Source organism: Suncus etruscus, chromosome X (assembly GCF_024139225.1).
Source record: "Suncus etruscus isolate mSunEtr1 chromosome X, mSunEtr1.pri.cur, whole genome shotgun sequence".
Taxonomy (NCBI): Eukaryota; Metazoa; Chordata; class Mammalia; order Eulipotyphla; family Soricidae; genus Suncus; species Suncus etruscus.
Window position 1 is genome coordinate 73,114,849 of NC_064868.1, and position 13,735 is coordinate 73,128,583.

The 13,735-nt window shown below is 41.1% G+C and overlaps 2 pseudogenes; one reads left to right on the forward strand and one right to left on the reverse strand.

Annotated features, from left to right (window-relative positions):
- Positions 1–6,609: 6,609 nt before the first annotated feature.
- Positions 6,610–6,738, reverse strand: LOC125999670 (uncharacterized; annotated as a pseudogene).
- A 5,982-nt stretch (positions 6,739–12,720) lies between these two features.
- On the forward strand, positions 12,721–12,850 carry LOC125999674 (uncharacterized; annotated as a pseudogene).
- The last annotated feature ends 885 nt before the right edge of the window (positions 12,851–13,735 follow it).

Below are 13,735 nucleotides of genomic sequence, written 5' to 3' on the forward strand. Positions count from 1 at the left end.
GGCACGACTGTGAAAAATTCTGAGTGCTACTGTGTGTGTGTCTACTATCCTGTTGCGTGAACCTCTTGGGAGTGGGCTAAAAAGAGGCTCCAGCAGAGCACTTAGCTCTGATTCGATACGTGGCTGTGTGCTCTTTCTAAGAGAAGAACACCAGCGAAACAAGAAGAAAAAAAAATCACATTAAAAACTGTGCTGAATCACTGAAACAAGCATTTCTCTCCGGACTGTCTTCTCTGCTGCATACTCGGGCCTAAGATTTGATCCTGTGTGAGGCTTCATCCACAGAGGACTCCCCTCCCTTGGAGGCAAGTCGGCCCATCCAGAAAGGGTGGAGCCAGAGGAGTGTGCTGCCTGCATCATTTAGCTCAGAAACTTTACAGACTCAAAACCAGTCCTAAGAGAAAAACTGAAAGACCTAATTTAAGACAAGACTAACCAAAAGACACACCAAATTTCGATATAAAGATGGCATTAAATCCCAGGACAATTCTTTCTCTCAATGTCAATGGAATAAATGCACCAGTTAAGAGACACAGAGTGGCTAAATGGATCAAAGACTCAATCCAACCTTCTGCTGCCTACAAGAAACGCACCTGAATAGTCAGAACAAACATAGACTCAAAATAAAAGGCTGGAGAAAAATTATCCAAGCAAACAACACCCATAAAAAAGGTGGAGTGGCCATACTAATATCAGATAATGCAAACTTTATACTCAGGAAGGTAGTAAGGGACAAAGATGGACATTGTATATTAATCAAGGGGTATGTAGAGCAGGAAGAAATAACTCTACTAAACATATATGCAGCGAATGAGAGGCCAGCAAAATATTTAATACAACTGTTGACAAATCTGAAAAATAATATCAATAACAACACAATAATTGTGGGGGACCTCAACATGGCAACACTGGATAGGTCAACCAGACTGAAACCCAGAAGAATATACTAGACCTGAAAAGAGAAATGGAAGAAAGAGGCCTAGTGGATATATACAGGACACTCCATCCCCAGAAACCTGGATACACATTCTTCTCCAATGTACATGGGACATTCTCCTGGATAGACTACATGCTGGCACATAAAACATACCTCCATAATATCAAGCAGATAGAAATTTTGCAGACTACCTTCGCTGACCATAAGGCTCTGAAATTATTTGTGAATTCCAAAGGGACTCAGAAGAAAAACTTTAACACCTTGAAGTTAAACAGCCTCATACTCAATAACCAGTGGGTCCGTGATGAAATCAAGAGGAAATCAAAATTTTCCTGGAAACAAATGACAATAAAGACACCAACTATCAAAACTTATGGGACACAGCAAAAGCAGTACTGAGAGGATAATTTATAGCTTTGCAAGCACACATCAGGAAGGAAGAAGGAGCTTATCTGAGTAGCTTAATTACACAGCTAATAGAACTAGAAAGTGCTCAACAAAAGGACCCAAAAATAGGGAAACAGAAGGAAAAAACAAAGCTGAGAGCAGAAATTAACGAATTGGAAACCCAAAAAACAATTCGAAACCTCAACGAAAGCAGAAGTTGGTTCTTTGAAAACATAAACAAGATTGATAGACCACTGGCAAACCTAACAAAGACAGAGAGAGAGAAACTTGATAACTCGTATTAGGAATGAAAGAGGAAAGATCACTACTGATATGACAGAAATTCAAAGGGTAATCAGAAACTACTTTGAGAAACTCTACACCACTAAAAATGAGAACCTGGAAGAAATGGATAAATTCTTGGACTCTTATAATCTTCCAAGTTTGAAGGAAGAGGATGTAGCATATCTAAACACCCCCATCACCATTGATGAAGTTAAAATGGTAATCAAATGTCTGCCCAAAAAGAAAAACCCAGGCCTAGATGGATTCATTAATAAATTCTTTCAAACTTTCCAAGAGAAACTACTACCAATCCTGGCAAGATTCTTTCGTGAAATTGAAAAAACGGAAACTTCCAAAAGCTTTTATGAAACCAATATCACCTTGATACCTAAATGAGACAGAGATGCTACGAAAAAAGAAAATTACAGACCAATATCGCTGATGAATGCAGATGCAAATATCCTCAACAAAATCCTGGCAAATAGGATTCAATGCCTTATTAAGAAGATCATCCACTATGATCAAGAAGGTTTCATTCCAGGAATGCAAGGATGGTTTAGCATCCGTAAATCTATCAACATAATACACAACTTCAACAAGAAAAATATAAACCACATGATCATATCAATAGATGCAGAGAAAGCTTTTGATAAGGTCCAACACACATTCTTGATCAAAACTCTCAGCAAGATGGGAATGGAAGGAACCTTTCTCAATATAGTTAAGGCCATCTACCACAAGCCAGTGGCAAATATTATCCTCAATGGAGACAAACTAAAAGCCTTCCCTCTAAATTCTGGCACAAGAAAAGGCTGTCCTCTTTCAATACTCCTATTCAACATAGCACTGGAAGTACTCGCTATAGTGATTAGGCAAGAAAAAGGTGTCAAGGGAATCCAATTAGAAAAGGAAGAAGTCAAGCTCTCCCTGTTTGCAGATAACATGATACTCTACTTAGATAACCCTAAAGACTCTACCAAAAAGCTTCTAGAAACAATAGACTCATATAGCAAGGTAGCAGGCTACAAAATTAACACACAAAAATCAATAGCCTTTCTATACACCAATAATAATAAGGAAGAAATGTACATTAAGAAAACAACCCCATTCACAAGAGTGCCACACAAACTCAAATATCTTGGAATCAACTTGACTAAAAATGTGAAGGACCTATACAAAGAAAACTATAAAACTCTGCTCCAAGAAATAAGAGAGGACACTTGGAAATGGAAACACATACCCTGCTCATAGATTGGCAGGATTAACATCATCAAAATGGCAATGCTCTCCAAGGAATTATACAGATATAATGCAATCCCTCTAAAGTTACCCATGACATTCTTCAAAGAAGTGGATCAAGCACTTTTGAAATTCGTTTGGAACAATAAACACCCTCGAATAGCTAAAGCAATCATTGGGAAAAAGAATATGGGAGGAATTACTTTCCACGACTTTAAACTATACTACAAAGCAATAGTTATCAAAATAGCATGTTATTGGAATAAGGACAGGACCTCAGATCAGTAGAATAGGCTTCAATACTCACAAAATGTTCCCCAGACATACAATCACCTAATTTTTGATAAAGGAACAGGAAATCCTAAATGGAGCATGGAAAGCCTCTTCAAAAAGTGGTGTTGGCACAACTAGCTAGCCATTTGCAAAAATTGAACTTAGACCCCCCAGCTAACATCATGTATGAAGGTAAAATCCAAATAGATTAAAGACCTCCATATAAGACCCAAAACCAAAAGATATATAGAACACACATAGACAAAACACTCCAGGACATTGAGACTACAGGCATATTCAAGGAGGAAATTGCACTCTCCAAGCAAGTGAAAGCAGAGATTAACAGATGGGAATATATTAAGCTGAGAAGCATCTGCACCTCAAAGGAAATAGTGCCCAGGATTCAAGAGCCACCCACTGTGTGGGAGAAACTATTCACCCAATACCCATCAGATAAGGGGCTAATCTCCAAAATACACAAGGCACTGACAGAACTTTTCAAGAAAAAAAATCTCATCCCATCAAAAAATGGGGAGAAGAAATGAACAGACACTTTGACAAAGAAGAAATACACATGGCCAAAAGACACATGAAAAAATGTTCCACATCACTAATCATCAGGGAGATGCAAATCAAAACAACGATGAGATACCACCTCACACCCCAGAGAATGGCACACATCACAAAGAATGAAAATAAACAGTGTTGGCAGGGATGTGGAGAGAAAGGAACTCTTATCCACTGCTGGTGGGAATAACATCTAGTTCAACCTTTATGGAAAGCGATATGGAGATTCCTCCAAAAACTGGAAATCGAGCTCCCACACAATCCAGCTATACCACTCCTAGGAATATTCCCTAGGAACACAAAAATACAATACAAAAACCCCTTCCTTACACCTATATTCATTGCAGCACAATTTACCATAGCAAGACTCTGGAAACAACCAAGATGCCCTTCAACAGACGAATGGCTAAAGAAACTGTGGTACATATACACAATGGAATATTATGCAGCTGTCAGGAGAGATGAAGTCATGAAATTTTCCTATACATGGATGTACACAGAATCTATTATGCTGAGTGAAATAAGTCAGGGAGAGAGAGAAAAATGCAAAATTGTCTCACTCATCTATGGGTTTTAAGAAAAATGTAAGACACCCTTGTAATAATAATTTTCAGACACAAAAGAGAAAAGAGCTGGAAGTTCCAGCTCACCTCAGGAAGCTCACCACAAATAGTGATGAGTTTATTTAGGGAAATAACTACATTTTGAACTGTCCTAATAACGAGAATGTATGAGGAAAATGGAGAGCCTGTCTAGAGTACAGGCGGGGGTCGGGTGGGGAGGAGAGAGACTTGGAACATTGGTGATGGGAATGTTGCACTGGTGATGGGTGGTGTTCTTTACATCACTGAAACCCAAACACAATCATGTATGTAATTAAGGTGTTTAAATAAATTTAAAAAAAAGAAAAAAAATGTTCCACATCACTAATCATCAGGGAGATGCAAATCAAAACAATGATGAGATACCACCTCACATTACAGAGAATGGCACACATCACAAAGAATGAGAATAAACAGTGCTGGCAGGGATGTGGAGAGAAAGGAACTCTTATCCACTGCTGGTGGGAATGCCGTCTAGTTCAACCTTTATGGAAAGAGTTATGGAGATTCCTCCAAAAACTGGAAATCGAGCTCCCATACGATCCAGTTAATCCACTCCTAAGAATATACTCTAGGAACACAAAAATACAATACAAAAACCCCTTCCTTACACCTATTTTCATTGCTGCATTATTTACCATAGCAAGACTCTGGAAACAACCAAGATGCCCTTCAACAGACGAATGGCTAAATAAAATGTGGTACTTATACACAATGGAATATTATGCAGCTGTCAGGAGAGATGAAATCATGAAATTTTCCTATACGTGAATGTACATGGAATCTATTATGCTGAGTGAAGTCAGAGAGAGAAAAACACATAATGGTCTCACTTATCTATGGGTTTTAAGAAAAATGAAAGACACCCTTGTAATAATAAGTTTCAGACACAAAAGAGAAAAGAGCTGAAAGTTCCAGCTCACCTCAGGAAGCTCATCACAAAGAGTGATGAGTTTAGTTAGAGAAATAACTACATTTTGAACTGTCCTAATAATGAGAATGTATGAGGGAAATGGAAAGCCTGTCTAGAGTACAGGCGGGGGTCGTGTGGGGAGGAGGGAGATTTGGGACATTGGTGATGGGAATGTTGCACTGGTGATGGGTGGTGTTCTTTACATGACTGAAACTCAAACCCAATCATGTATGTAATCAAGGTGTTTAAATAAAATATTAAAAAAATTTATGCACAGAAAGATAAAAATTTTTATTTGTTTTGGGCTCAAACTTGACAGTTCTCAGCAGCTACTCGCAGCCTAATGCTTAGCTTTAGCTCCTCGTGATGCTTGTAGAAAAATATTTCGTGCTTTTAAATAAACTATGAGGGAAAAATGGTGAAAAACCATACCATTTACAATTCACTAAAAAATCAAATCTCTGGAATTATCATAACAAGTAGGTAAAATTAATATAAAGGAAGCTAATTTACTGTAATGAATAGAAGGTACAAAGTAATGGCAACATATGCCTTGCTCATTGATTGAAAGAACCAACATACTTCAAATGATGACTGCACTCAATTAACAATACAAATTCAATGCGATCCCCATTAAACTGCCATGACATTGCTTAAGGACATGGGACAAATACTACTGAAATTTATATAGATTCATTCAACTCCCCATATTGTCAAAGAAAGCTCGAGGAAAAAAGTAGACGAGAGGCATTTCTCTCCCTGGCATTAAATTATATCACAAACCTATAGTAACCAACAGTATGTAGCATTGGAATAATGGCAGACTAACAGAACAATGGGATAAAATTGAGCATGCATAGATAAATTCTCAGATATATGGACAATTAAACCATAGCAAGACAGTTGTGTCCATTAAGTGGGACAAGGAAACTTCAACAAATTGTCCTGGGAAAACTGATCAGTTAGTTACTTGCAAAACCCACATAAATTTGGGGGGTTTTTTGGAGGGGAGTTTGGCCTTGGGGCCACACCCGATGGGGTTGACGGTTACCCCTGGCTCTGCACTCAGAAATAACTCCCAGCAAGGGGAAACATACGGGATACCAGGGATCTATCTATGTCCGTCCTGGGTCAGCTGCGTGCAAGAAAAAAGCCCTAATCCTGCTCTAGCGCTCCGTCCCTAATATCCCCATGAATTTGAACCCCTACCTCACGTCATGTGCTGGTGGAAATGGGGTGAGCAGACAGCCTCATCCACAGTTATTTGGACTGTTCTCCAGTTCAGGTCTATGGAAAACAGAAGGTTTTGGAAGTAGATACTATACCAGGTAAGCAATTGCCTACATGCCTATCTGAAATCTCAGAGAGGGAAGAGAATGAGGAAATTATGAGCCTCTATTGCTAAAGACTGTGTCCAAAATTATTTAGAATGACCCATACAAGCAATGGGATCCTGGTACTACTTGTAGTATGTTTGCTATATGCAGCCACTGCACACAGTACCTCACGAGCAGAGGTAGGCTTTAAGGCTGCATTCCTCTACCTCTTTAAAATAAATGTGTGTTTGCTTTGCACCACTCAAATAGGATTCAATACTTGGCATCCCATAAGATCTCACGAGCACTCACAGGAATGACCCTGAGCATAGGGCCAGTCACATCATTGAACATTGCCAGTTGTGGCATCAAAACCAATATAGTTCTCAGTCTCTCTCTCTCTCTCGATATATATATATACATATATAGATAGTTTTATATTTATAAATATGTATGTCCCTGTGGGCCTGGAGTGATAGGAAAGTGAGTAAGGTGTTTGTCTCTTATGCAGTCAACTTGAATTCAACCCCCAACATCCCACAGTGTCCCCTAAGCCCACCAGGAGTGATTCCTGAGAGCAGAGCCAAGTGTACCCCCTGAACATCTTTAAGTGTGACCCCCCCAAACAAACAAAAATACAACCCGTTAGTGCAAAAGAAAAAAACTAAAAATATGTACTATAAAATAACCCTTTAATTTCACTACAAATAAACAGCATTCTTAATAGAATATTTAGACATAGTTAATAAAAATTGCCTCAATTCTATATAAAATAAGAGGAATCAGAAATAAATAGGGGCTGGGAAATAAACCAAGAACTTGATGCAAGTCTGACATAGGGAGTCCTGGTATCTATTCCCAGTCTCCGGGGACTCCATGGGTAACCTTGAGAGCCACCAATACCTCTGAAAAAACTCAATACAAAACACTAAAATCCATTTTTTTCCTCTGGAATATTTGGCAGGGAAAGGTTAGATACCACATTGTGGTCCCAGGTATTACTCTTAAGTCTGTGCTTCAGGGTCGCTCCTGGTTGTGATCACAGTCTGTATGCAGTACTAGGGCTCAAAGATGGTAGGCAGTATATAAGGCAAACACCTTCATTCCTGTACCATCTCTTCTGCTCCACTGTGTAAGTTTTTTAAATGCATTCTTTATTTAAACACTGGTTACAAAATTGTTCATAATTAAGCTTCTGTCATAGAATGTATACTACCCTTTACCAGTGCACTTTTCCTACTGCTAATGTCCCCAGTTTCTCTCCCGTCCACTTCTCACCTGTCCCTGGGACAAGCATTTTACTTCCTTCTCTCGTTGCAAAATATTTGGGGGGTCACATACAGCTTTATTCAGGGTTTACTCCTGGCTCTGTGCTAAGAAACTACCCCTGGCAGGCTCAGGGGATCATATAGGATGACACAGATAAAGCCCAGATCAGCAACTTGCAAGGCAGATGCCCTACCAACTGGCCCCACTCTGGCCCCAGTGGAAATTTTTAACAGAATTCTCCAAATTATTATTATTATTAATAGAAATCCCCCCTAAATATTGGCTACCCATGGTAACAGAAATAAAATAATAGTAACTAGGTAAGAAATTACAGGAAGCAGTTATAGTACAAACTTTTTTACCCAGAAAACATAGAAAAAAATGAGTCAATACTTAAAGGCATACAATTTTCCAAGTATCAATCAGTACAAATCAGATATAAGTTATGAGAAGATTAAAACAGCCATCCAAAATCATTGTAAATATTACAACCCAAGACCAGCTGACATCAAAAGTTAAGGTCTGCCAAACCTTCAAATACACCATAGGAGGCTAATCAAACTCTAGCTATTGCCAAAAGCAAACAAGCATAATGATGAAAAAAGAAAGTGGTGACTATAGAGCAAAATGGTCCTATCCTACATGAACATAAATGCAAAAATCCTTAAAAATAACTCTAAGTTAACTGAATTCAACAATAATTGAAAAGATCGTATAGTATGACCAAGTACAATTCATTCCAGGGAGCCAAAAGAAAAAGGTTCAACATAAGCAAATAATTAAATATATCACGTCAACAGAAAGTCAAGAATCACGCGATCATATCAAAGGATGACAAAGAAGCATTTCATGGGCAGGGAGAGAATTCAAGGGCTAAAACATATGCCTGATAATAAAAGGCCCTGGTTTGATCCTTGCCACTGCAGGATGGCCAGGCACTGTGTGGCTTAGCCTAAGCGAACATCAGTGCTGGGAGTTCTTCAAAAAGGGGGAAATTTGACAGGTTAAACCTTAGCTAGTGGTATTAAAATATTGAACAAAGATACAGAAACTTAAGAGAATACAAACAAAACCAATCTCCAGCTCCCATCATACTGGAAGGTGGAAAAGGGAAAACCCTGACCTCATAACTTAGGTTACCCACGTGGGAGGACAGAGTGGTACAAAGGATGGTAGGGTCCACTGAATTAAAGGGAGGAGTTACCAGTATTTCAGTAGGATATAGTTTTTGAGCATGCAATTTTGAGGTGTAAATTTACCCTACAACATACACAGTATTTTGAATCAATGTTACCTCAACTAAATAGGAAAAGTTAGGCTCAGAGAGACTGTCCTGGCATGTGGTTTGAACCAGGTTCATCCCTGAACCATATGATTCAGTATGTGGAACACTAGGAAGCATGATCTCTGAAAGCTGAGTCCTGAGGAAGGCCCGAGCACATTAGCTGTAGCCCCAAAGTAAAAGAAAGTGTACATTAGTTTGAAAACTAAAAGCAGATGGATTCACAAAACAGAGTAAGTTAAATTTAAAAATCACACCAGGGACTGACCAATGTTCAAATAATTACTCTGAATACTTTTATTTGATTAATATTAAATGAGATATCCATGACATGAACAAAATTTGTTCAGAGATTTTTACCTCACATCTAAGTAATTCTTAGAAATACTTGAGAAAATTTACATAAAGCACTTATGCACTTGACTAGCCCTAGTTTCATTCCTGGGACCACATATGACCCCACAAGCACCAGCAACTCTGATTCCTGAGGGCACTGTTAGGGATAAGCCCTGAGCATAGTGGTGCTGATGTGACCCAAAAAGCAAAAAATTAAAATGAAAACTTCTGGGTTGTGAGAAAAATGAATCTTAGCAAGAATTGGACAGTCTGACTTTTGTAAGTTAAAAAAGGAGGGAAAGTCTAAAATTAATTGTGTGTGTCTATTGTGAGGCATTGGAAGCAACATTTAATAAACCTAGAACTAGAATAGGAGCTATAGCTCTCATTTGATCTCCGGCTCCACCTGGTGCTTGAACACTTGCAGGCACAACTCCTGAATATAGATCCTGGAATATCCTTGTAGTGTCTGATTATGGTCCAACTCCCCGCCAGCTAAAAAAATGTAATAAACCTAAAACATAAAAGACAGGTCCTAATATATGGTGTAGAGGTTAAGAGGCTGCATGCATGTGGAGCAAGCCTGGTTGCATATTGTTCCCCTGAGCACCAACAGGAGTGGAGTCTGAGCAAGAGCAACGAATAGATCTAAGCACCATTGATGGGGTCCAAATCTTTGCCTGACCTCTAAAGAAAATACATATATAAATACAGATCAGCTAGATAAATTACCTTGCATTGATATGAGTAAAGTTTATATAAAATAGGAGAAAGATAGGCAAAAACAGTTCATGTAAATTTATAAAATTAATAAAGGGGTACTATAAAAGAGAAAATGTATAAAACAGAAAGTAGATATTTATCCTTTGGGAGAAATAGTGCCATAGAAGAAACCTGAATGAGATTAAGAAAGAAAAGAAATTCACAAATAATTCTAAGAGGGGCCAGAGAGGTGGCATATATAGGCCCTACTGAGTAGGGCATTTGCCTTTAACGCGGCTGACCTAAGATGGACTGTGGTTCAATTTCCCTGGCGTCCCATATGGTGCCCCAAGCCACAAGCTATTTCTGAGCACAGAGCCAGGAGTAAACCGTGAGCAACACCGGGTGTGGCCACAAAACAAAAACAAGCGAACAAAAAATTCCCAATAATTCAAAGTATGATAATAAAGACATAGAACTATGTTCCCTGCAGACTTAAAAATACAAAACACTGAAATTGACATTAAATTTGCAAAGCTGACAACATAAATTTAAAGAGAATGGAACTGAAGACATGTGGAAATGATGTTCATGTTAATAAAAAACATATAAACATGGAGAAAAAGTAAACCTTTACCTTCACCTTCAAAGAATATAATTGCCGGTGTGAAGAAATGATGATGTCCATATTTTTTTTTTTTTTTGGTTTTTGGGCCACACCCGCTTGACGCTCAGGGGTTACTCCTGGCTATGTGCTCAGAAATCGCCCCTGGCTTGGGGGGACCATATGGGACGCCGGGGGATCGAACCGCGGTCCTTCCTTGGCTAGCGCTTGCAAGGCAGACACCTTACCTCCAGCGCCACCTACCCGGCCCCGATGATGTCCATATTAATAAAACACAACCAACATATAAACTAATTGCAGAGTCACAGCCTGAAGGGAAAGCGACAGCCACAGTCTGTCTGGAGTTTGTGTCCGTCAAGACTCGCGACCAACATGGCCAACGGCCAACGGTCTCAAGCGACCAACATGGCCGACGACCAACGGTCTCAAGCGACCAATATGGCCAACGGCCAATGGTCTCCTTTCCTTGTGTAGCCGACGCCACTCTCCCAAACATTCTCTATGGGGGCATCCACCCACAAGGAAACAACCCCCGAGGGATCCATGGTCCCCCGAGTCACCCCAATCTAGGGACAGGAGCCACCATCTTCTCACCGTCCCCCCATGCTGACGGGCAGCATCTCGAAGACCCTTCCCCGGGCTTCCCATCTTCTTCCCCTGCTCTCAAGCCTTCCACTTACCCACACGTTCTGCTGCTGCTAGAACTGTGGCGATGGAAGCTGTTGAAACCTGGAAGATAAGGAGACACTCACTAGTGCTCCTCTGCCGAGGACCCTCACGGCTGCACTGTGGGTGGGACGCACACCCTCCAGGGGGCAGATCACATCCCCCAGCAGGAAGCGCCCCCCCATTCCCCACGCCACAGGGCCTGCACACAAGGGGGCGTGGCGACCCTGCACGTGGCCACGCCCCATCTTTAGGCCCACTGCAGCCACCATGACAAGACCTGTTCCATTTCCAAATGAGGCGGTGCCCCCTTGGCATCAAGGCCACCCTGTGATTCCAGTAAGTAGCAGAGGGGCCCTTTAGCTCTGTCCTGGGGCTCACCAAGATTCTTGCACTCGGTTCAGCCATAACAGGGGCTGAACTCATACGGAGGATAGTGTGTGGGTGGACCCTGCCGTCTGTCCTTTGTCCATCATGGCTCCTGTGTCCATTGTCGTTTCTGTCCGTCAGTTCAGAGGGCTCCTGTTTTCAGTGTCCTTTCTGTCCAGGTGCCTGGCGGTTTTCACCATCAACTTGGAGCAGGTGAGTGAACAAGGCACTTGGTAGACATGATGGTTTAACTACGTTAGAAGGCTGGGAGATGATTTAGAATTCTTCACCTGGTGACACTCAGCAGTTACTCCTGGCGATGGGCTCAGAAATCACTCCTGGCAGGCAAGGGGGACCAGATGGGAGTCTGGGGATCAAACCTCCGCACCTATGATTTACAATTTGGTGCTTTACTTTCATTTTCTTTTTTTGCGACCCAAAAACATGAGATATACTAGAGGATAAGACTTGTGCCTTATGCTCAGGTGTACCGAGCTAAAAGCATGGTATCCTGAGGTTCTCCAGGAGTGATTTCTGAGTACCAAACCATAGTACGCCCTGTGTATCATAGAAACCCACCCAAAATGGGCTAATAATGAAGCTCATTCTTTAGCTGATCGCAGCCAAACATAGTAAACTGCTTGCCTTCTGTGCAACAGAAATACTGCAATGAATTTAGTTCTTTGCCATAATGAATATGGAGCAGATATGACTGAGCTCTTCCATTTTTTTTGTAGACCACAGCTAGGGATGCTTGGGGCTGTTCCAGGAGTGACCTGGGCGTGTTGGGGGACGGCATTTGCTGTGCCACGGATCAATGTTGGATATCTGTATGTACAACATTTAAGCCTGCTAAGCTGACGCTCCTGTCTTTTATTCTTAATGTCAGGGATCAAACCCACTATTCTATCTATATCTACAGCCCCAAGGGACATACTTTAGAAATAGACGAGTGTAGCCTTAAGGTCTGCCTCTGCCCCCTGAGGTATGGTGTGCAGAGGCTACAAACAGCAAATGGACTCCAAGTAGAACCAGAAGCCCATTGCTGGTAGGGGTCATTCTAAATAACTTTGGAGACAGTTCTTAGCAATAGATGTTCATATCTGCCTAATACTCTTCCTGTCTGAAATTCCAAACTGGCATGAAGGTGTCTATGGAAACAGTTTCACGTCCAACCAAAGTACAGAATCAAGACCATGTGAGGAAGGCTGTGAGCTAGCCAGGGCCAAGTTCAAATTCCCTGGTACTCAGAAGTTCTAGGTGTCCAAGATGGGAGGTTAATATAGATGCATTTGAAAACCTGGTGACTGGGGCCGGGCGGTGGCGCTGGAGGTAAGGTGCCTGCCTTACCTGTGCTAGCCTAGGAGACGGACCGTGGTTCTATCCCCCGGCGTCCCATATGGTCCCCCAAGCCAGGAGGGACTTCTGAGCGCATAGCCAGGAGTAACCCCTGAGCGTTACCGGGTGTGGCCCAAAAACCAAAAAAAAAAAGAAAACCTGGTGACTGAAAAGCTGCTCATGCCAGATGACTGTGGGCTGAAATACCACCTTAATCTTGGGTCTCCAGGCAAGTTGTGGGAAATGCACTCAAGAGAGACTCAGAGGTGTTCCTCTCAGTCCCTGTTCACCCAGGTCAGGCCATGAGTCAACCTTCACACCACCTTTCCTTCTTATCTTTGTAGCCAGCTTCTGGTCCCTGGTAGCATCCTAAAAAATGGATTCCATTCATTCCAAGTAACAATAAATGAGTGTCAGTGCGGAGCTTAAGTCACTTGTCTGCCATGGAACTAGCTCCATTCCATCCCTGACATCACAAGTGGTACCCAAGTATAATAAGGAGTTACTGATGAGCAAAGATTTAGAAGTAATCCCTGAACACTCCTAGGTATGGACCCAAAACAAAGGGAATAAAAAGTTTGATATTCCCTCTCATCATTTAGCTAAATTGTAGTAACTGTTATTTATTT